Source organism: Magnolia sinica, chromosome 4, assembly GCF_029962835.1.
Source record: "Magnolia sinica isolate HGM2019 chromosome 4, MsV1, whole genome shotgun sequence".
Lineage (NCBI taxonomy): Eukaryota > Viridiplantae > Streptophyta > Magnoliopsida > Magnoliales > Magnoliaceae > Magnolia > Magnolia sinica.
The window spans coordinates 93,599,471-93,621,442 of NC_080576.1; the positions used below are offsets into that span (position 1 = coordinate 93,599,471).

General features: G+C 40.8%; 1 non-coding gene across 1 annotated transcript; it reads right to left on the reverse strand.

Moving 5' to 3' along the window:
- Positions 1-5,976: 5,976 nt before the first annotated feature.
- LOC131244739 (small nucleolar RNA R71) lies at positions 5,977-6,083 on the reverse strand. Its single transcript, XR_009170516.1, has one exon. It is a non-coding gene; the product is annotated as a small nucleolar RNA R71 (small nucleolar RNA).
- Between the last annotated feature and the right edge of the window lie 15,889 nt (positions 6,084-21,972).

Below are 21,972 nucleotides of genomic sequence, written 5' to 3' on the forward strand. Positions count from 1 at the left end.
GGCAATGTTTGGACTATGTTGATCATCATTAGTGGGCCATGTGCCCCATGAATTGATTGTGTACAGTGATACACATGTTACACCTACAACTGTTAAAATGATTTTTGGTGTGGTCCAAGCCCATTCGAGGCCATTGGTGCAGCCCATCCATGAGGCCCATCATGATGTATTTTGGCCCATGGATGGGGCCCACCTATTTGTATTGTGAGGCCCAGATATGTGGCCCATTTGATGCATACGAGGCCTAAGCAATGTAGCCCACTTGTTGTATATAAGGCCCACGTATGAGGCCCATGGTGATGCATTTACGGCCCATTGATGAGGCCCATTGGGACAGATTGGAGGCCCATGGGACGAGGCCCCTTGTGATATATCCGAGGCCCATGGGCGCGGCCCATTGAGGTGTATTTAAGGCCCATGGGCGAGACCCAATATGACATATTCAAGGCCCATGGGCGAGGCCCATTGTGATGTATTCAAGGCCCACGGGCGAGGCCCATTGTGATGTATTCGAGGCCCATGGGCGTGGCTTAATGTGATGCATATATGGACCATGAGTGAGGCCCATGGTGATGTATATTAGGCCCTTGTGTGGAGCCATGGGCCCACTATACGTATGGCTCTATGTGGACTACTCCTTGGGAGTGATGTTGGTTAAATATCCACATTGATGGGCAATGATGGTTGAATGTCCTCATTGTGACCTTCCTTTAAGCATTATTAGGCCCATTCTCATCATTCTCTTAGTGGGTAAACCCAAATAAGTGGGCCCCAATCACCATAGACGGATGGCTCTATGCTATCGGATTTGATATAACCACGGCCGGGGGCTAATCTTTATATTATAGTTGATCGGCTGTTCATCTATAAACCCCGCATTGTTTATATGCCGATTGTCGAGGCCGATTGTTGAGGCCCATTCTGACTTCGATTTGTCGAGGCCGATTCCGATTCTGATTGTCAAGGCCGATTGTTGAGGCCGATTCCGATTCTGATTGTCGATTTCGATTGTTGAGGCTGATTCCGATTCTGATTGTCGAGGCCGATTGTTGAAGCCGATTATCGAGGCCGATTCCGATTGTCGACACCGATTCCGATTGTCGAGGCCGATTCCAATTTGTCGAGGCCGATTGTCGAGGCCGATTCCGATTTATCGAGTTCGATTGTATAGAACGATTCCGATTGTCGAGGCCGAGTATCAAGGCCGATTCCGATTTGTCGAGGCCGATTGTATAGGCCGATTCCGATTGTCGAGTCTGAGTATCGAGGCCGATTTCGATTTGTCGAGGCCGATTGTATACGTCGATTCCGATTATCGCGGCCGAGTATCAAGGCCGATTTCGATTTGTCGAGGCCAATTGTATAGGCCGATTCTGATTGTTGAGGCCGATTCTTATTGTCGAAGCTAATTTTAATTATCAAGGCCGATTGTCAAGACCTATATGATGTATATGCGACCCGTAGTTGAGGCCCATTGTGATGTGTATTTGACCCAATGTGATCTATATGCGACCTGTATTTGAGGCCCATTGTGATGTGTATTTAGTCCATGTGTTAAGGCCTAATTTGATCAATACGAGGTCTATGTGATGAGGCCCATTGTAATACATTTGAGGGCCAGGTGATGGAGTCCATTGTGATGTATATTAGGCCCATGTGAAAGGCCCATCGTGATAAGTATTAAACTCTTGAGTGAGGCCCATGGTGTTGTATATTTGGCCCTTGTGTGAGGCCATGGGTCCACTATATATTAGGCTCTATATGGGTCATCCCTTGGGGGCAATGTTGGTTAAATGTCCATGTTGTTGAGGTCGATTGTCGATGCCGGTTATGGATACCGATTATGAATATGTGACAGTATAGCATCATGATACATGCCCACATGCATCATCTGCATGATTGTTATGAGATATGATTGACCATTGCATATGTCATAGTGCCAGTTGTTATGAGACTCCCTGATAGGCGGAGATTGTCTCACACGAGCGCACGGTATGCGCAGGATTGATGCATGACTGGATTATATGACTCATGCATCTCGCATTGTGTGCTGTGACGCCCTAGCGATATCAGGGCCATAGCCTCCACAAGCATATTGTGGATGGCCAGATGTGACACCGAAAATCTGTTTTACATGGGGTGCAATAAATATCCCTGGGTAAAAGTCTCTAAACCATCTTGGTTCCAGAGGTTGCTCCAACGCATAGACCAAGTGGATGCATGAGCACGTGAGGGCCATATACCATTAGGCCATGTCTCCCATTGTGTTGTGGTCGGTCGGAAGGGGGTACAACCTTATCTGCCCTAGAGGAGGGGGCAATGCTAAACTGAGTCTGACCAGCTCGAGGAATGGGTTCGTTATCGACGAGCCGGGCCTGATATTGGCAGGCGGATAGTGAGGTCTTTTCTACTCACCTTGTTGTGCATAATGGGGCGACAATCTGGTTTGGAGTGTAATAGACCCCGGTGATTCCACAGAGAGGACTCGTACTGATATGTGAACTTATTAAGCAGGAATTTTATACTTATTCATTCATTCATTCACTATCCACTCGGGCTGGTGGTGCGTGTTGAGGGTCGAATATTGCATATCAGACCCTAGTTATTGCCAGGATTTATAAACATAGTACCGTTTATCGGACTGATTTAATCATGTTTGTGATGCAGGGCGTATTCACGAGCCTGGACTGGAAAAGGGTACTAAAAGCATGGATTTAACAATCTGAAGTCACCAAGGCAAGCAACGGACCCTAGGAGACCAAGATCGACAGATTTGCACGCCAGGGATCCAAGAAAATCGAGAAATTGAAGCTTAAGTGGTCTGAAAAGTGTCCAGAATGCAAGATCATAGGGTTCCCACCATCTGATCAGTTTGAAACTCCATACGTGGCCTGAGGACCATAAATTAACCGTACATATTAAATTCCAGCCATTGAAGATCTCAGAAAATGGGCTAACGAATATATCAGCCCATTAAACTCTAATTTGGGGCCCACTTGATAACACGATATGCTTCAATTTTGGTATCAACCTCTTAAATACGGAGGCAAAACGAATGGATGGATTGGATTTGGCAAAATCATCATAGTGGACCCTGTACGTGATGCATGTACATCATGCACATTAACTCCCGCGCCGCATCAGAATTGGGAGACGGGTTAGCAGAAGCTGACCCGATTTCTTGCTTAAACACGGAAAGCTCCATTTTTTTTTTGCTCCACAACAGGGGTCGCGATCGACGTCAGTGGGCCACCACCGTGCATAAAAGGTCCAATCCGGACCGTCCATGAGATTCATATGGCCTATGCCACTCAGGCCTAGGTAGAGAAATTTTACAATATAATCGGAGATTGGTTTTCAATCGTCCAAATAGAAAATGGACAGTGACTTGAAAGATAACGTGGGCCACACTGAAATAGACCCAAAACTGATCACGTCCGACCGGTTTTTCGAAAAGAAATCATTGGACGGCGTGGATTTACTAAATCGACAGTGAATGGGGCCCGCCATCATCACAGCGTAAGAATTACGCAGTCCCTGTTTACGCAGGGACGTGCGTTCGCGCGTCTGGCCTTCCGTGGCCCACCACAGTTGATTGTATGGTCCATCTGGACGGTACAAACTGTTCCCACGGTGGGACTAATCAGAGCCAAGGCAACTGAATGGCTCGGATCTTGCATTTGACAGCTCCTGTATCTGAAGATTCTGTTCCAAACGCAGACCAGCTGCGTAAAGATGTTCGCATCGACTCCGCCTGCCGTGCGGAAATCCAGCCGATGGTAGCTGTCCACGGGCTATTTCCTTGTGCGGAAGGACCATTCGACCAACCTTCCATGCGGTTATAAAGACAAAACAGGAGAAGGAAGAGGGGCAGCTTGGCTTGGTGGGAACGAGAAGACAGGAAAAGGAAAGGGAATTTTTTTTCTTATTTTCTTTTTCTTATTTTTACTTTGCGGTTATTCTTTTCTTTCCTTATGACTCCTAAGGATTTTAGCCTAATCATGGTCGGCTAAACCTCTTAGCTAGGGCTAAGAGGTGAAGCTTGTAGTCTGATGGGAGAGATGTTGCTTGTGCCTTTTTGTTTAAATTGAAGAGGTTTTTCATGTAATTTTAATATGGGAATATTTTTAGTTTTTAATGGCCTGTTGTGACTGAAATTACAATGGGTTTGCAATGGCTTTGAGTATTTCTTTTTCCTTATTTTGATTATGACGTCAGGAAGCCCTGTTGTTCGCCATCGTCTCCTGGGCATGGTTGGATGACGGTACCCTTCCTGACCTTCATAGCATGTTGATTGGTTGGTAATTAGTTTAATTCTTTTGTCAACTTTGTCTCCTGGGCATGGTTTGGTGATGGAATCCATTCTAATTCATATACCTTTCATCTCTTTAAAATTATATCAGAAGAAGTTCAGTTTAATTTTCATGATTTTTGAAGCAGGCATAAGATCTCCTTGATCTCTACAAGTGGATCCTCTGAATCCCTAGTTTCCTTCCTCTGAATTCCTTAAGTTTTTACATTAATCTCTCACCATTATTCATCGATTTATATTTGATTTAGATTGCATCTTAGGCTAGTTCTATTTCTACCTAGTTTCAGGAAACGTACAAGTTTTAGTCCCTGTGGATTCGACCTCGGTCTTACCGAGTTTATTACTACATCACAACCCTATACTTGGGGAGTGAACAAGTTTTTGGCGCCGTTGCCGGAGACTGATGGTTGCGATTTTTTGAAATTAATTAGGTTTAGAATTAATTTAAGATTAGAGTTTGACTAACTTGAGTTGTAGACTTTTATTTGATTTCTAGAACTAACTTGTTTTCCTGTTTTGTAGGATCCTGACATAAGTTTCTAAATTGGTAATTCCTTCCTAATCTCTCTACTTTTTCTACTTTTTAGAATTAGGGTTTAAATTTTGAAAATTTTTAATTCTAGTATTTTTCTATTTTTAGGAAGTTGTTTATTTTTAGAAACTTTCCTCTTTTGTTGTTTTTTTTTTTTACTTTCTAATTTTAACTCTTTTAGAATCTAACTTTGTTTCCTAATTTACTTTTAGAAATTTTCTACTTGTGGAATTTTTGTTTAGAAACTAACTTTCCTATTGTGTAGGCCTTTAAGATAGAAATTTCTAAATCAGTAAGTTCTTTCTCTCTACTTTCTATTTTTCATATATCTTTTTAATTTACTTTTTAGTTCAAAACTTTCTTCTTTTAGAAACTAGTTTACTTCTATCTTCCCTTTTAAGGATTTTCTAATTCTAAACATTCTCTTTAGAACTGACTTGTTTGTTTTCTTTTGCAGGTCCTTAACTTAGGGGCTTCAATTTGGTAATTTCTTTCCAACTCTCTCTCATTCTTTCTTGACTTTCTTTTCCTTTCTTAGAATTAGGTTTCAAATTTGATTGAGGGCTGCGAGTGTTTCATGCCCAAGTGGGCCCGTGATGACACTCGACGTCTCTTGACTGAAGGAGGATTGGTTGAGGGGTTGACTATCCATCGCAAGACTAGACACCGCTCGAAATCTCCTGAGTTAACTGAAGTTATGGCTGAAGACCAACCTCCTCTACTTCCACCCAGGGTGGAGGATACCTAAGATGAGAATGAGGTGCATCAGACACCCCCGCCTCGTACTTTACGAGATTATCTACAACCGGCGGGAGTAAGTATGCCCTCATGCATGGTTTTTCCTGAAAATACAGGACAAATGGACATGACAGGAGTTATCCAACTCCTTCCCAAATTCCATGGACTTGAATCAGAAAGTCCATATTTACATTTGAAAGATTTCGATGAGATTATAGCTACATTATGTTTTCCTAATGTATCTGAGGATACAATTAGGCTGAAACTCTTTCCCTTTTCCTTAAAAGAGAAAGTTAAGACGTGGTTACATTCACTACGTCCTATATCCATTGGCACATGGAACGACATGCAGAGGGAATTCATAAAAAAATTCTTCCCACATCATAAAACGATTACCCTCAGAAAAGCAATCATGAACTTTGCCCAAAAGGAAGATGAAACATTCTTCCAATGTTAGGAAAGGTTCAAAGATTTGGTCAGTTCATGCCCACAACACGGATTTGAAACTTGGCGCATTACAAATTTTTTCTATGATGGACTGACATCTTCCATGCGCCAAATGGTCGAGACAATGTGTAATGGAGAGTTCATTAATAAAGATGTTGACGAGGTATGGGATTACCTCGATAGTCTTGTTGAAAAAACACAATCATGGAACTATTACCCAAAGTTGAACACCACGTCTAGGCCGACTCAATTAAAGGAGAAATGTGGATTATATATCTTGAAAGAAGAGGATGATCTCACGTGTAAAGTGACTACTTTCATAAGGAAAGTTGAGGCCATGGAAAGAAAGAAGGATAAGGTTAATGAAATTGTTTGCGGCATCTGTGATTGCAACATTCATACAACAGAAAATTGTCCTACAATACCTGCCTTTCGAGGAGTGTTGAATGAACAAGCTAATGCCGTAAACAACTATCAAAGACCTTTTATTGGACCTAACTCCAATACGTACAATCCTGGTTAGAAAAATCATCCAAACTTTAGTTGGAGGAATGGACAAACGGCTACCCCTCAAGGTTTCTTCAATCAAAATCCAAATCAAGTGAAACCTCAAGAGGAACCGGTTCAAAATTCCATACAAGAGCTGGCTCAGGCAATGCGGGGAATTACAGATTTTATGCAAAAGATAGATTCTCGTATGACGGTTATAGAAAAGGGGATGCTTCCTGCACAACCTCTCCCCAATCCTAAACCGCAGTACGAGATCAATGATCCCAGCTCTTCAAATCAGATGGGGCACGCTAAATCCATCACCACTCTTAGGAGTGGAAAGATCATTGATAAAACTCTTCTGGTTAGGCCCGAAAAGCCTCAAGAATCAGAAGAGGACAACAATGATGGATCTAGTGATGCCCCACAAAAATTAGAACCGGAACTTCTAGAGAAGCCAGTTGCTTCATTCCCCCAACGGTTGGTTTCACCAAAATCCCTCTCTAACTCTCAGGATATCTTAGAGGTGTTGAAACAAGTGAAAGTCAACATTCCTCTACTTGATGTCATGAAACAGATACCTTCATATGCCAAATTCCTGAAAGACCTATGCACGACCAAATGATGGCAGAGTATTCAAAAGAAGATCTTCTTGACCGAGAAAGTGAGTGCCATCCTAAAGCAAGACGTGCCACAAAAATTCAAGGATCCCGGTAGCCCAACCATATCATGTGTAATCGGGGACCATCGAATTGATCATGCACTTCTTGACTTAGGAGCGATCGTCAATCTGATTCCCTACGCGGTATACAAACAGTTGGGTTTGGGTGAATTAAAACCCACCCTAACCACACTACAACTTGCTGATCGCTCTGTTCGTGTACCAAGAGGGATAATTGAGGATGTGTTGGTCCAAGTTGATAGATTTTACTACCCTGTAGATTTAATCATCCTGGACACCGAACCCATCAACAACATAAGCACTCAGATCCCCGTCATTCTTGGCTGCCCATTCCTTGCCACTTCAAATGCAATTATCAATTGCAGGAATGGTGTCATGACTATGTCTTTTGGGAATATGACATTAGAGTCAAACATCTTTTTCAATAACGGGAGAAACTTAGAGGAGGATGACGATTTTCACGACATTAACATGATTGACTCTTTAGTGGAAGATACGACACTTCTGACCTTATCCTCTGACTCTCTAGAGACGTGCCTGGCCCACTCCCATGATTGTGATGATGACATGATTAGGGAAACGTGTGCCTTGCTTGATACTGCACCGGCACTTGAAGTTAACCGGTGGAGGCCACAATTTAAAGAATTGCCACAAACCGATGTAGTGCCTCTACCATCTAATCTCAAGCCACCGAAGCTTGACTTAAAACCTTTGCCCTCTGATTTGAAATATGCCTATTTAGGTCAAGATGAGACATACCCAGTGGTGATCTCTGCCCACATAGAGAAAGAACAAGAGAGTATGCTCATTTCTACTCTCATTGAGCATAAAGGAGCCCTAGGATGGACGATAGCGGACCTCAAGGGAATCGATCCCTCGATTTGTACTCACCGCATATATCTTGAGGATAATGCAAAAACCGCTCGGCAACCACAACGTAGATTAAATTCAAACATGAAGGAAGTTGTTAAGGCCGAGGTTCTTAAACTATTGGACGTGGGTATCATATACCCTATATCTGATAGTCAATGGGTGAGTCCAACTCAAGTGGTCCCTAAGAAGTCCGGAATCACCATCGTAGCCAATGCTAATAATGAACTCGTGCCAACTAGAGTCACTACTGGTTGGAGAATGTGCATTGACTACAGGAAGTTGAATACCGTCACAAGGAAAGACCACTTTCCTTTACCATTCATTGATCAGATCCTGGAAAGGTTAGCTGGTCACTCCTATTGCAGTTTCCTTGACGGGTATTCGGGCTACAACCAGATAGAAATAGCCCCTGAAGACCAGGAAAAGACCACACTTACATGTCCCTATGGCAACTTTGCTTACTGAAGGATGCCATTCGGACTATATAATGCCCCTGCTACCTTTCAGCGATGTATGCTTAGTATATTTTCTGATATGGTGGGGCAATATCTAGAGGTCTTCATGGACGATTTCTCTGTTTACGGTCCATCTTTCAGCAAGTGCTTGGAAAGTCTTAAATGTGTGCTGAAAAGATGTGAAGAAAAGAACTTGGTACTTAATTGGGAGAAGTGCCATTTCATAGTTCAGAAGGGAATTATCCTTGGGCATATCATCTCGTCCAAGGGAATCGAGGTAGATAAGGCAAAAATTGATCTTATTTCTAACCTACCTCCACCCAATTACATCAGAGACGTGCGATCCTTCTTAGGACACGTAGGATTTTACAGGCGATTCATAAAGGACTTTAGTCTCCTCTCTCGTCCTTTATGTAATCTTCTTCAAAAGGATGCTCCGTACGAGTGGATTGAGCAATGCCGGGAAGCTTTCACCAAGCTTAAGGGCACGTTAACCACTGCACTTATCATGCAGCCACCCGACTGGAGCCTTCCTTTTGAGCTTATGTGAGATGCTTCTGATTATGCTCTTGGGGCGGTCCTAGGCCAGAGAAAAGATAAGAGGCCTTATGTCATTCATTACGCAAGTAGAACTTTAAATTCTGCCCAGGTGAACTACTCGACTACGGAAAAGGAACTCTTAGCTGTAGTGTTCGCCTTGGACAAATTTAGGTCCTACTTGATCGGATCCAAGATTATTATCTACACAGATCATGCGGCACTTAAGTATCTTCTTTCTAAAAATGATTCTAAGCCCCGTTTGATATGATGGATCCTTCTACTCCAAGAATTCGATTTGGAAATTAAAGATAAAAAGGGAGTAGAAAACGTTGTGGCCGATCACCTTTCTCGCCTTCATACCTCTGATTCCCTTGAGACGACTCATATCAACGACATGTTCCCTGATGAACAACTGTTCAGAGTCTCCCATTCACCTTGGTTTGCTGATATTGCTAATTATCTTGCTACAAGTGCCATATCGACATAGTGGACTGCGCAAGATAAGAAGAAATTCTTCAATGAGGTGCGTAACTTTTTCTGGGATGATCCTCATTTATTTAAATATTGCCCAAACCAAATCCTAAGGAGATGTGTACCAGATGATGAGCATCAGAGCATTATCTCCTTCTGTCATTCACAGGCCTGTGGTGGTCACTTTTCTGCTAAAAAGACCACGGCCAAAATTCTATAGTGTGGCTTTTACTGGCCCACTATGTTTAGGGACACTCATGAGTTTTGCAAAGCTTGTGAGCGTTGTCAAAAATTGGGAGCATTGTCCCGTCGAAATATGATACCTTTGAATCCCATCCTTATCATTGAAGCATTTGATTGCTGGGGCATCGATTTCATGGGACCATTCCCCCAATCGTTTGGAAATCTGTATATTTTGCTCGCTGTGGATTATGTCACTAAATGAGTCGAAGCGATTCTGTGTCGAACTAATGACCATCGCACGGTCATTAAATTTCTAAAAGAAAACATCCTTTCTCGATTCGGAACGCCTCGAGCCATCATTAGTGATGGAGGCTCACACTTTTGTAATAAACCATTTGAGAGCTTAATGAAGAAATACAGTATCTCTCATAAAGTGAGCACCCCGTATCACCCACAGACAAGTGGGCAAGCTGAGATTTCTAATAGGGAAATTAAACACATTTTGGAGAAAACGGTTAACCCTGATCGTAAGGATTGGTCAATCCAATTGACCAATGCCTTATGGGCATACCGTACTGCCTTTAAAACCCCTATTGGAATGTCTCCCTTTAGACTTGTCTATGGGAAAGCTTGTCACTTGCCTGTGGAACTAGAACATAAAGTGTACTAGGCGATTAAAAATCTTAATTTCAATCTAGATAACGCCGGCTCGCTACGCAAACTTCAATTGAATGAACTTGAGGAAATCCGGAATGATGCGTACGATAATTCGAGAATTTACAAGGACAAGATGAAAGCATTTCATGACCAACACATTTTGTGAAAATCATTCACGCCTGGTCAGAAGGTCCTTTTGTACAATTCTCGATTACATCTCTTTCCGGATAAGCTTCGATCTCGTTGGACCGGCCCTTACATTGTTGTTACTGTTTTTCCTCATGGGGCCATTGAGATAAGAGATCCCGACAATGGCAAGGAGTTTAAAGTCAATGGACATCGATTGAAACCATTTGTCGAGAAATTTGATTCAGAGGACATGTCCATGCCATTGACTGCTCCTGTTTACCAGGATTGATCTCCTAGTCTGATGGAGGTATAGGTAGGTTTATCGCTTTCATAGGACTAGGGTAGTTGCTTTATTTGTCTGGCTGAAGAGGGTAAACTTAGCGCTCCTGGGAGGCAACCCAACTCTTCATTTTATTTCATTTTTATCATTAGTTAGTTCAATGTTTGTGGGTAACATTTCTGCAAACCCTCACGAGACTACAACTCGTCCACTAGGGGCAACCTAGGGGTTTTAAGGGTTGTTGCATACGCTAAATGCAATCGAGAGCACCTACGAAAGTGGTATAGGTAGGATTTTATTTTTGTTATTTTTGTGTCGCCTCCTCTCTCGTGCTGACCGACGCCCATGCTGCGATCTCTTGGAAAGTGTCTCTCGATTCGTCATCCAGGTACTATCTTCCCATCACTTTTCATTTACTCATTTTGTCCCATGTGCATTGCATGCTTATTTCTTTTACATTGAGGACAATGTAGATTTTAGGTTGGGGGTGGGAGATTAGGTTTCCTAATCAGTATCTTCTTAAGTCTTGAGCAGAAATTGTGAAAATTTTTAAATTTTTCTAGAATTTCGTATAAATTCGAAGGGATTTTGACAGCCATCTAGGGCACTTGGAATATTCAAGATACATGATGTTGGAAATTTAAGACGCTTGGATTCAGTATCTGTTGGATTGCATAATTAAGTTTGAATTGTTAATCCAGAATTAGAAGTTGTAAACATTGATTGAGTTATGATCTCACATGTCACATCTCGCTTTTTCATTAAGGTTTCAGTTTGATATTAAAGGATTTACTTGGTACTCACTAAGCATGAAAGGAACCGGCCTGAAAAAAAATTGGAGGGATTGGGTGAATAATCTTCACAATAGGTTTGCTCCCTATAGGTAAAGATTTGATTCCTCCCCTTGGCGGTATTTTTATATATAAAAAAATAATATATCAAAGGTCGATTAATGAAAAGATGATCCGTGAGGAAAGTTTGAGTTATTATGAATTATCTTAGTATTTACCGATAATATCGTGAAATTAAGAAGTGAACCTTAATGATAAGCCGAGATTACATGATACACCCATGGAACTCAATAGTTAGAATCGTTCTAATTAATGGATTAATATTTGAGCTTGATTATGAAGTTTACCGTGAGCTTGATTTCAGGAGAAAGTAATGCCAACATTCATGAATCTTAGAATTCGAGTATCTGAATTATTTTTCATAAATCTCTTGAGTTTGTAGAAATTGTCCTGTAATTCTCAACTTATTTTTCGCATAACTTGCTCGGGACTAGCAAAATGCTGGTTGGGGGTTGTGTTAAGGGTCGAATATTGCATATTAGACCCTAGTTATTGTTAGGATTTACAAACATAGTACCGTTTATCGGACTGATTTAATCATGTTTGTGATGCAGGGCGTATTCACGAGCCTAGACTGGAAAAGGGTACTAAAAGCATGGATTTAACGATCTGAAGTCACCAAGGCAAGCAACGGACCCTAGGAGACCAAGATCGACAGATTTGCACGCCAGGGATCCAAGAAAATCGAGAAATTGAAGCTCAAGTGGCCTAAAAAGTGTCCAGAATGCAAGATCATAGGGTTCCCACCATCTGATCAGTTCGAAACTCCATACGTGGCCTGAGGACCATAAATTAACCGTACATATTAAATTTCAGCCATTGAAGATCTCAGAAAATAGGCCAACGGATAGATCAGCCGATTAAACTCCAATCTGGGGCCCCCTTAATAACAGGATATGCTTCAATTTTGGTATCAACCTCTTAAATAGGGAGGCAAAACGAATGGATGGATTGGATTTGGCAAAATCATCATAGTGGACCCTGTACGTGATGCATGTACATCATGCACATCAACACCCGCGCCGCATCGGAATCGGGAGACGGGTTAGCAGAAGCTGACCCGATTTCCTGCTTAAACACGGAAAGCTCCATTTTTTTTGCTCTGCAACAGGGGTCGCGGTCGACGTCAGTGGGCCACCACCGTGCATAAAAGGTCCAATCCGGACCGTCCATGAGATTCATATGGCCCATGCCACTCAGGCCTAGGTGGAAAAATTTTACAATATAATCGGAGATTGGTTTTCGATCGTCCAAACAGAAAACGGACGGTGACTTGAAAGATAACGTGGGCCACACTGAAACAGACCCAAAATTGATCACGTCCGACCGGTTTTTCGAAAAGAAATCATTGGACGGCGTGGATTTACTAAATCGACAGCGAATGGGGCCCGCCATCATCACAGCGTAAGAATTACGCAGTCCCTGTTTACGCAGGGACGTGCGTTCGCTCGTCCGGCCTTCCGTGGCCCACCACCGTTGATTGTATGGTCCATCTGGACCATTCACAGGCTCCAGGGGATGGGGATGACCCCAGCCAAGATTTCCTTTTGCTTCAATGCATGCCCACATAGGCAAATCTCATGTAAACGCAAGAATAGACGGTACAGTTAAAATCCTGATTGGTTGCACCAAACCAAAGTAGAAACGGTCATGTCTGACTGGTTTTCCGTGCACAATCCAGTGGACGGACTGAATTTTTCATTTGACGCTGATCAGGGGCCCACCGACTTCAACAGCGTAAAGTGTTATGCAAGGATTGCGCGGCCACAAGTTCCGGACGTTCCGGATCGTTGAGGCTCTTCTCCGTTGATCGGTATGTCCATCTAGATGGTACAAACTATTCCCACGGTGGGACTAATTAGAGCCAAGGCAACTGAATGGCTCGGATCTTGCATTTGACAGCTCCTGTAACTGAAGATTCTGTTCCAAACGCAGACCAGCTGCGTAAAGATGTTCGCATTGACTCCGCCTGCCGTGCGGAAATCCAGCCGATGGTAGCTGTCCACGGGCTATTTCCTTGTGCGGAAGAACCATCCGACCAACCTTCCATGCGGTTATAAAGACAAAACAGGAGAAGGAAGAGGGGCAGCTTGGCTTGGTGGGAACGAGAAGACAGGAAGAGGAAAGGGAATTTTTTTTCTTATTTTCTTTTTCTTATTTTTACTTTGCGGTTATTCTTTTCTTTCCTTATGACTCTTAAGGATTTTAGCCTAATCATGGTCGGCTAAACCTCTTAGCTAGGGCTAAGAGGTGAAGCTTGTAGTCTGATGGGAGAGATGTTGCTTGTGCCTTTTTGTTTAAATTGAAGAGGTTTTTCATGTAATTTTAATATGGGAATATTTTTAGTTTTTAATGGCCTGTTGTGACTGAAATTACAATGGGTTTGCAATGGCTTTGAGTATTTCTTTTTCCTTATTTTGATTATGACGTCAGGAAGCCCTGTTGTTCGCCATCGTCTCCTGGGCATGGTTGGATGACGGTACCCTTCCTGACCTTCATAGCATGTTGATTGGTTGGTAATTAGTTTAATTCTTTTGTTAACTTTGTCTCCTGGGCATGGTTTGGTGATGGAATCCATTCTAATTCATATACCTTTCATCTCTTTGAAATTATATCAGAAGAAGTTTGTAAGTGCTATAGTTTATATCCCTGTCTGTTGTCAAATTTGTGGTGCCAAAATCACTATTATATATAACTTGCATAAGTGAAGCTCTCTCAAGGATCAACATTCATGAACAAGCTAAGCTCACAATAAGCAAAGCTCACAAGTACAAGGATCAATCTTGAATGCATGAACTGCTCACAAGTACAAGGATCAATATTGAATGCATGAACTGCTCACAAGACAAGACTCAAGCTGCAAGACTTCAAGAAGAGTACAAGGCAGTTTGTAAAGAACTCAAGACACTTTCAAGATTGAGCTACATCAAGATTTCAAGATTGAACTACATCAAGACTTCAAGGCTCATACTTCAAGGTCACTAGCTCCTAATGTTTCAATGTCCTTACTTCATGGTTGAGGTTTGACTGACCTTAGGTTGACCTTAGAAGTAGATCATTATGGATACATAAATCGAATGTTTATTTTACATAAGTTTGGTCTGTTCTTCGACTAGTCCTAGGCCTTCTTCGACTAGCCCTAGAGTTGCTTCGACCAGTCTAAGAAATTCCTCGATCAGTCGTGAGTTTGTTACAAATTTCAAATAAAATCTGTTAGGCTTTGACTAGTCCAGGAATCTATTCGACCAGTCGAAGGAACAGTGTTGACTGCATCTTCGACCAGTCGAAAATCTTCGACTCAAAATCCAGCAATGTTTTTCAGGTTCTTCGACCAGTCGAAGGTGACCTACGACCAGTCGAAGGTGACCTTCGACCAGTCGTAGAACGGTCAAAGCTTATCGCGCCTAATTTTTCAAATATCTGTTATTGCTTCGACTAGTCGAAGAGCTCCCTAGACCAGTCGAAGACGTGATCTGCTCACCTATAAATAGTGCATGAATCTCAGAAGAAATCATCGAATTAATTAATCCATTCAAGCCAATCTTCGTCGAACTTCTGAGAGATAATTCTGTGTTCCATCTAAGTTAAGTGTGCTTATTTAATATTCTCTTTCCTTAGCTTTATTTAATTGATTTTGTTTCTGCTATTCCAATCTAATTTGATAAGATGAATTGTTATTCCCTTTCTTTGGAATCAAAATCAATTAAGGCAAGCCCTATTTGGTTTAATTTAAAATCTATTAGAATTAGAACCATTGTAATTGAGTACTGAACATTGAACTTGGACATTCAATCATCTACTCTGATTTGGTTCTACCGGATTGCTACAATGAAGGAGATAATCAGGTATTTTACATTTAATTGTAAATTCCTTTCTGTTTTGGTTTCTTTCAAGATTTACCAGAAAAATCTTGTTATATTGGTTATCTGAGGAGAGCCAGGAAAACTCAGAAGTGGGGCTTTTTTAATTGTGTAAGCCCACAGACAAAGACACAATTGTAAAGGTTTTGGGTGAACCTGGAAAAACCTATTTTGTTAGTGAACGCTAATATCCCCTGTGTGAGGATATTAGGAGTGGAGTAGCATTCTGTGTGGCTGTTGTTTAACAGTTGGTGAACACACAGGCGAACCACTATAATCCCTTGTGTTGTGGTTGAATGATTTATACTTCTGATATTTAATTATTCTTTTGTGGGATGTATGTATGGTGGTGAATGTTGTAATTATTTAATTCAAGCATTGTGAGAATTTTGTAATAGTTTAGAATTTATTTTCTGCTATTCCTTTATTAGCTTGATATTCAATTTCCTTTAAAAGTTGTTCCAGCAAGGTTGCCCTGCCATTTTTATGGTGTATGGCTGTCCCTAAAATAATACATTTGTGATTACAATTTATTTTAATTCAGTTTATATTTATTTCTGTATTCCTCTTCGGTTTAAGATTTGATACAAAGATCTTTCTAGAAATAAGGTTGTCCTACCATAAACTCTGGTTTTTGGTGTAAGGTTGTCCTTAGAACAACATTTGTATCAACCTCTCAAGATCTGAATTTTGAGGTTATTTTACTTTCTTGCATTGTGATTTATTTTGACTATCATATTCTTTTTAATTCTACTGTTATAAGTTTTATTTGGCATTGTCCTATTCACCCCCCCTCTAGGACATATAGCTAGGCCTTTTCAAAGTTCAGTTTAATTTTCATGATTTTTGAAGCAGGCATAAGATCTCCCTGATCTCTATAAGTAGATCCTCTGAATCCCTAGTTTCCTTCCTTTGAATTCCTTAAGTTTTTACATTAATCTCTCACCATTATTCATCGATTTATATTTGATTTAGATTGCATCTTAGGCTAGTTCTATTTCTATCTAGTTTCAGGAAACGTACAAGTTTCAGTCCCTGTGGATTCGACCTCGGTCTTACCGAGTTTATTACTACATCACAACCCTATACTTGGGGAGTGAACAGTGCGCAACTATTTATTACGTGTACCTTCGTATAGCCAGGATTTCGGTTGGGCGCGCAACTAACCCGAGATCAGGAGTTTACCACATTGAGTCTGACTATCCAAATTTAGGTATGAGATTGGTTTGGATAGAAGTCCCTTATGATGGACCCCGTAGCCTACGATACTACGTACTATCATCCCGACCTCACACTCCAGCTTGGTCATTTTATTCACATCGCATATTGCATTCGCAGGCATATGACATTTTGGGTTGTTATGTTTTTTATACTTATATAGCCTAGATGGACTTAACAGGATTTACATATTGCATTATACCCCCGGCATCTGATATTTGGCTCTCTATGACTCATCATTTGCAATAACTGATCGGTATTGTATACTCTAATATTGTATGACTTATGGATTTATCAGTATTTCTGCTTACTCTGTTATTATATGATTCATGATCTTGCCAATACTTTCGACATTGTATGATTATGACATTGCATTGAATACTTGACACTTATCTTGTGCACACACTTACATCACCCTTTAAGCTTTCTATAAGCTTATGCATGATAGATGCATGCAGGTGATGTTAGGTCGCAGCAGCGTTGAGTTTGGAGCATGCAGCAGACTTCTAGAGCTTTGATTTTCGATATATGTATTTCTCTATTAGCACTGTATTTAAATATTTATATTAGTGGATATGTGATGATGCTGTTGTTCTTGTTATTTGGGTATACTTGTGGTTATGCTTCTTACGAGATAAATGTACATTGAAAAAAAAAATCCTCCATGTAGGATCCTAGGATCGAATTTTGGCATATGGGCACTGGGAACCGAGAATGGAGTACTAGGGAAGTTGTTGGCATCAGATTTGGCGATCGCGATTCCTATGAATCCGATATCCGAGTTTGGGGCGTGACATAAGCATAAAAATTATCCGCATCCAATACTCAGGTGAGCCAAAATCGTGAGTATTGAATGTCAACAATTTAAATATTCGTGTGACCACAGAAGCCTTTAAATCAGGATAATATTTGTGTTTTCATTTCATGCCAATATGAATGATGTTAAAAACGGTATATATGGCATATAAACATCACTGTTGACTCTGAGAACATTTCAATGGCAGGAATTTTTCTACACACATTTTTCTTTAGTGCGGCCCACTTGAGTCTTGGATCCTTCTCAATTTTGGTCACAAGTCCTAAAATTAGCTCACAAAATGGATGGATGGGGTGGATTTTTCACAAACATCACGGTAGGCCCCAGCTAAGTTTCCATGGTAGGAACTTCCTGCGAAAGCCTTTCGCAGGAAATCTGCATCCGATGTACGCGGATTAGATAGGAAACGGATCGACTACTCCCCTGCCACGAGCCAATGGCTAGTGGTCGGTGCTCTGTCGGCCCCACCATGAAGTATGTGTTTCATCCATGCCGTCTATCTATTTTTATAAATCATTTTATGTTATGAGAGAAAAAAATGAGGTATATCTAAATCTAGAATGGACCACATTACAGGAAACAGTGTTGAATGAACACTGACCATTAAAAACGTTTTTGGGGCCATAAAATCTTTAGATCAAGCTGATATTTATTTTTTCCCTTCATCTGGTTCTTTATGACCCAATCAACAGATTGGATGTCAAATAAACAATACACTGGGCCTTAAGAGGATTTTGATGGTGGATATCCAATCATTATTGTTTTCCTGTGGTGTGGTCCACTTGAGATTTATATCCCTATTATTTTTGGTATCAATCTCTAAAATGATCCGTAAAAATGGATGAATGGAATGGATGAAACAAATACATCATGGTGTTCCCACATAGCACTGACCACCAGCCACGGGGCTGGTGTCCGGGGAGTAGCCAATCCATCTCCGATTAGACACAGACAGGTTGAGTGAAAGTCAGCTACCGAAGTTACGTCACCAAGTTCTGTGGGCCCCACTATGATGATGTATGTGTTGTATCACACCGTCCATCCATTTGGAGATATAATTTTAGGGCATGAGTGAAAGAATGAGGAAGATAAAAATCTGTAGTGGATCCCACTTCAGAAAACAGTGGGGAGAGTGATTCCCACCGTTGAAACTATCCCAAGGCTCACCATAATGCTTATTTGAAATCCAACCGGTTCAAAAGTTAAAAAAGACATGAAATAAGAGAAAACATAAATATCAGCTTGATCTAAAACTTTCATGGCCTTTGTAAGTTTTTAATGGTGGGCGTCACTGTCCCCACTATTTTCTGTGTTGGGGTCCATTGGAGCTTTGGATTTAACTCATTCTTAGATATTGCCCTAAAATGATCTCTCTGAATGGATGGAAGGTGTGGATACAAAATATATATCATGGTGGGGCCTACAGAACTTGGTAACATCACTTTAGTAGCAAGTTTCGTTGCTCAACCTGTCATATCTAATCCGCAGTTGGGTTCGAAGCAAATAGAAACAGCATGAATTGAACTTCGTTGAGAAATTCTCTGGTTTTCAAAGTTGCACTGTTTTTCGTCACGGACAACTGTAGTATTTGTGAGAAATCCACCTCGTCCATCAGTTTATGGAGATCCTTTTAGGACATAGGGACAAAAATGAGCCGGATCCAAGACTCAAGTGGGCCACACTAAAGGAAAAGGTAGGTAGGAAAATTCCTACAGTTGAAACCTCCCTGGGTCGATAGTGATGTTTCAATTGCATCTATACTGTTCATAACAGTATTCCTACTGAGATGAACTGAAAAAAAAATATTATCCTAATTTAGAACTTTTGTGGCCCCACGAATGTTTCAACTGTGGATGTTCAATCCTCACATTTTTGGCCCACTTGAGTCTTGGATCCAGCTCATTTTTGGCCTCTTGTCCTAAAATGATATGGAAAAACGGATGGACAATGTGGACTTCTCCAAAAAAGAAAAAAAAAAAAAAAGAAGACCAAGGAAGGCTCCACGTAAGTTTCTACCACAAGGTTTTTAGCATAAAATAAGTGTGAGAGATATAGAGGTAGAGGGGTATTTTAATAACTGGTTGCACCGGTTTTGTTTATCCAGTTTCCGTATAAAATTTTCCGGTTTGTTTAAAATTTTCACCATCTGATGAATAACGTGCCTCCAACACTCGACCTTATGGAAGGTATAATACGGTCGAGCGTATAGTACCTTTTCCCTATATAAATATATATATAAAGCAAAGTGACTGAATTCTTGAATAATCTAAATCACTTCTAGTTTTATTGTAACAAAAGATTATTATTATTTTTTATTTGAAAAAGACTCATATCAATAATTATAATCATACTGTCGCCAGCGTATCAATTAAAAAATTGCCACTTGTGAAAGATAAGGCCACTCATGATCATATGCCCAAAATTCAGTAGTGTTTTACATGTCTACACTAATGAAACTGGTTGTTGGTCTTTTTTAATGCCCATTTTTTTATGCATGTGTGGTCCGCCTTATCACTGGACCTGATTTAGGCCACAATGGCCAAGATATCCAACATACATGCCATACAGTTTGGAAGATCAGAGGCATGCCTCATCGCTCATTGTGATCAATTCCTTTCATTGAAATCTTGTCAAAAAAGAAAATAATAAAACAATACATTGATAAATCCTCCAGCACCGTGGGAGCAATGTAAGTTACAGTGCTAGCTACTAGTGCATTGGGATGCTTACTCCAATCCATTGAACTAGATGATTAGGTCCAAAGCACATTTCATGGCCCTAAATATGAATATATTCAATATCATTTACATAAAAATAGGTCTAAGCAAGAATTTAATCCTTTTATTTGTTAGGGACCATCCTCTCCATTGACTATGTTCTAAGGAACCACCGATGAGAGGCAGTCATAACCATCCTCTCAATGGCTTGGAAAAAGTATGGCTATAGAAAATAAGGCCCAATCAAAGATGAGGTGGATAATCCAATAGTATGACTTTTGCATGGTAGCTTATGAAATTTGTTTTAAACTTAAATGGACGTCTCAGATCAATTAATCAGACCGTCCAAGTGAACCAACGCAACAAGGAGCACTATAATCCATAGTGCTCAACATAATAAGGAACTGGAACTTTTTAAAAACTTATTCACATGATATGAGCATAAAATCTGAACCGTCCACATGATACAGCACCCCATGAAATCTATAGGGCCCAACTTTTTACCTTGATCCAAAACTTTGGCGGGCCATGGTAAAAAGAAACAATTACCTTCCTTGATTTGCCTCTCTTTTTCTATGCGCCACGAGAGTTTTTGATCAGGTTGAAACTTCGGCCTAGGTTTCATGTTGAAACTTCAGGGAGGGCACAACTCAGGAATAGCTATCTCATTTCTCTGATAATTTAATTTTGTGGGCACATCACTAAAGTTTCCTGCAATGCATCCCAACTGTTCTAACATTCGGATTGTATTCTTTATATCTGGGTTTTGTTGTAATGATCCAAGCCATTCCTATGACAGGTCTTACCATGGATGGTTGATACCCAACAAGTTTTTAAGACCGAAAGATCTATCAATGACCCAAAAAACAATCATTAAACAATACGGTCCGTATACGAAGGAAAAGGTCAGGTCTACGATTTTTCTTTTTTAATATCCCATCCTCAACGAGTCTCATTGTTTAAAACGGTTTGGATCTTTAACCTGACTACACTCGTGAAATATAAATGGGAAGGTTTCAAGTCCAACGGCTTGGACCATGATTTCCGGTCCACTCATCAAATAATTTCCAACCTTTCATGAGGGTACGAATCCAACCTTTCAAATAAGTTGTGCAATATTTTTGTTTTATTTTATTTTATTTTGCAAAAATCAGCCACATGCACTTGCCACATGGACCACAATTGTATTTTGTTATTTTACCAATGGTTAAACATTTTTCTATGGTGTGACGCACCTAATGAGTAGATGGGGCTGATTTTTCCACCAGGAAATCTTCATGGTGGGGACAACCTATTAAAAGAGGTGGATTTCGAAAAGACATTATATCATTGGAAGTTATTCTTTGGGTGAACTGTTAAATCAACTTTGTCGACTGGAAGTACATTCCAACAAAAATAAGAACAAGCTGGGATGTATTTGGACAAATCTCCACAACTTGCGGTGAAGGTCAGTACTGTACACTGATTTTCCGGTCCAACCATCTCTGATGGTCGTGTTATCCCAAACTTGCAGATAGTCCAAAATGGTCTGTGATAATCTTCTTTCTAAAATGAGTGTTGGATTCATCCACTCTTAAGGAAGTGGGAGATTAATGCACATCTCCTTGTGCACAATGTGCCACACGCCTATATTAGCCCAAACGTAATTGAGAGAGTTTGCATGATAGGTGGCCTACCTCTTTTCACAACATACACACGTTTTTAGACCAAACAGGTAGGGC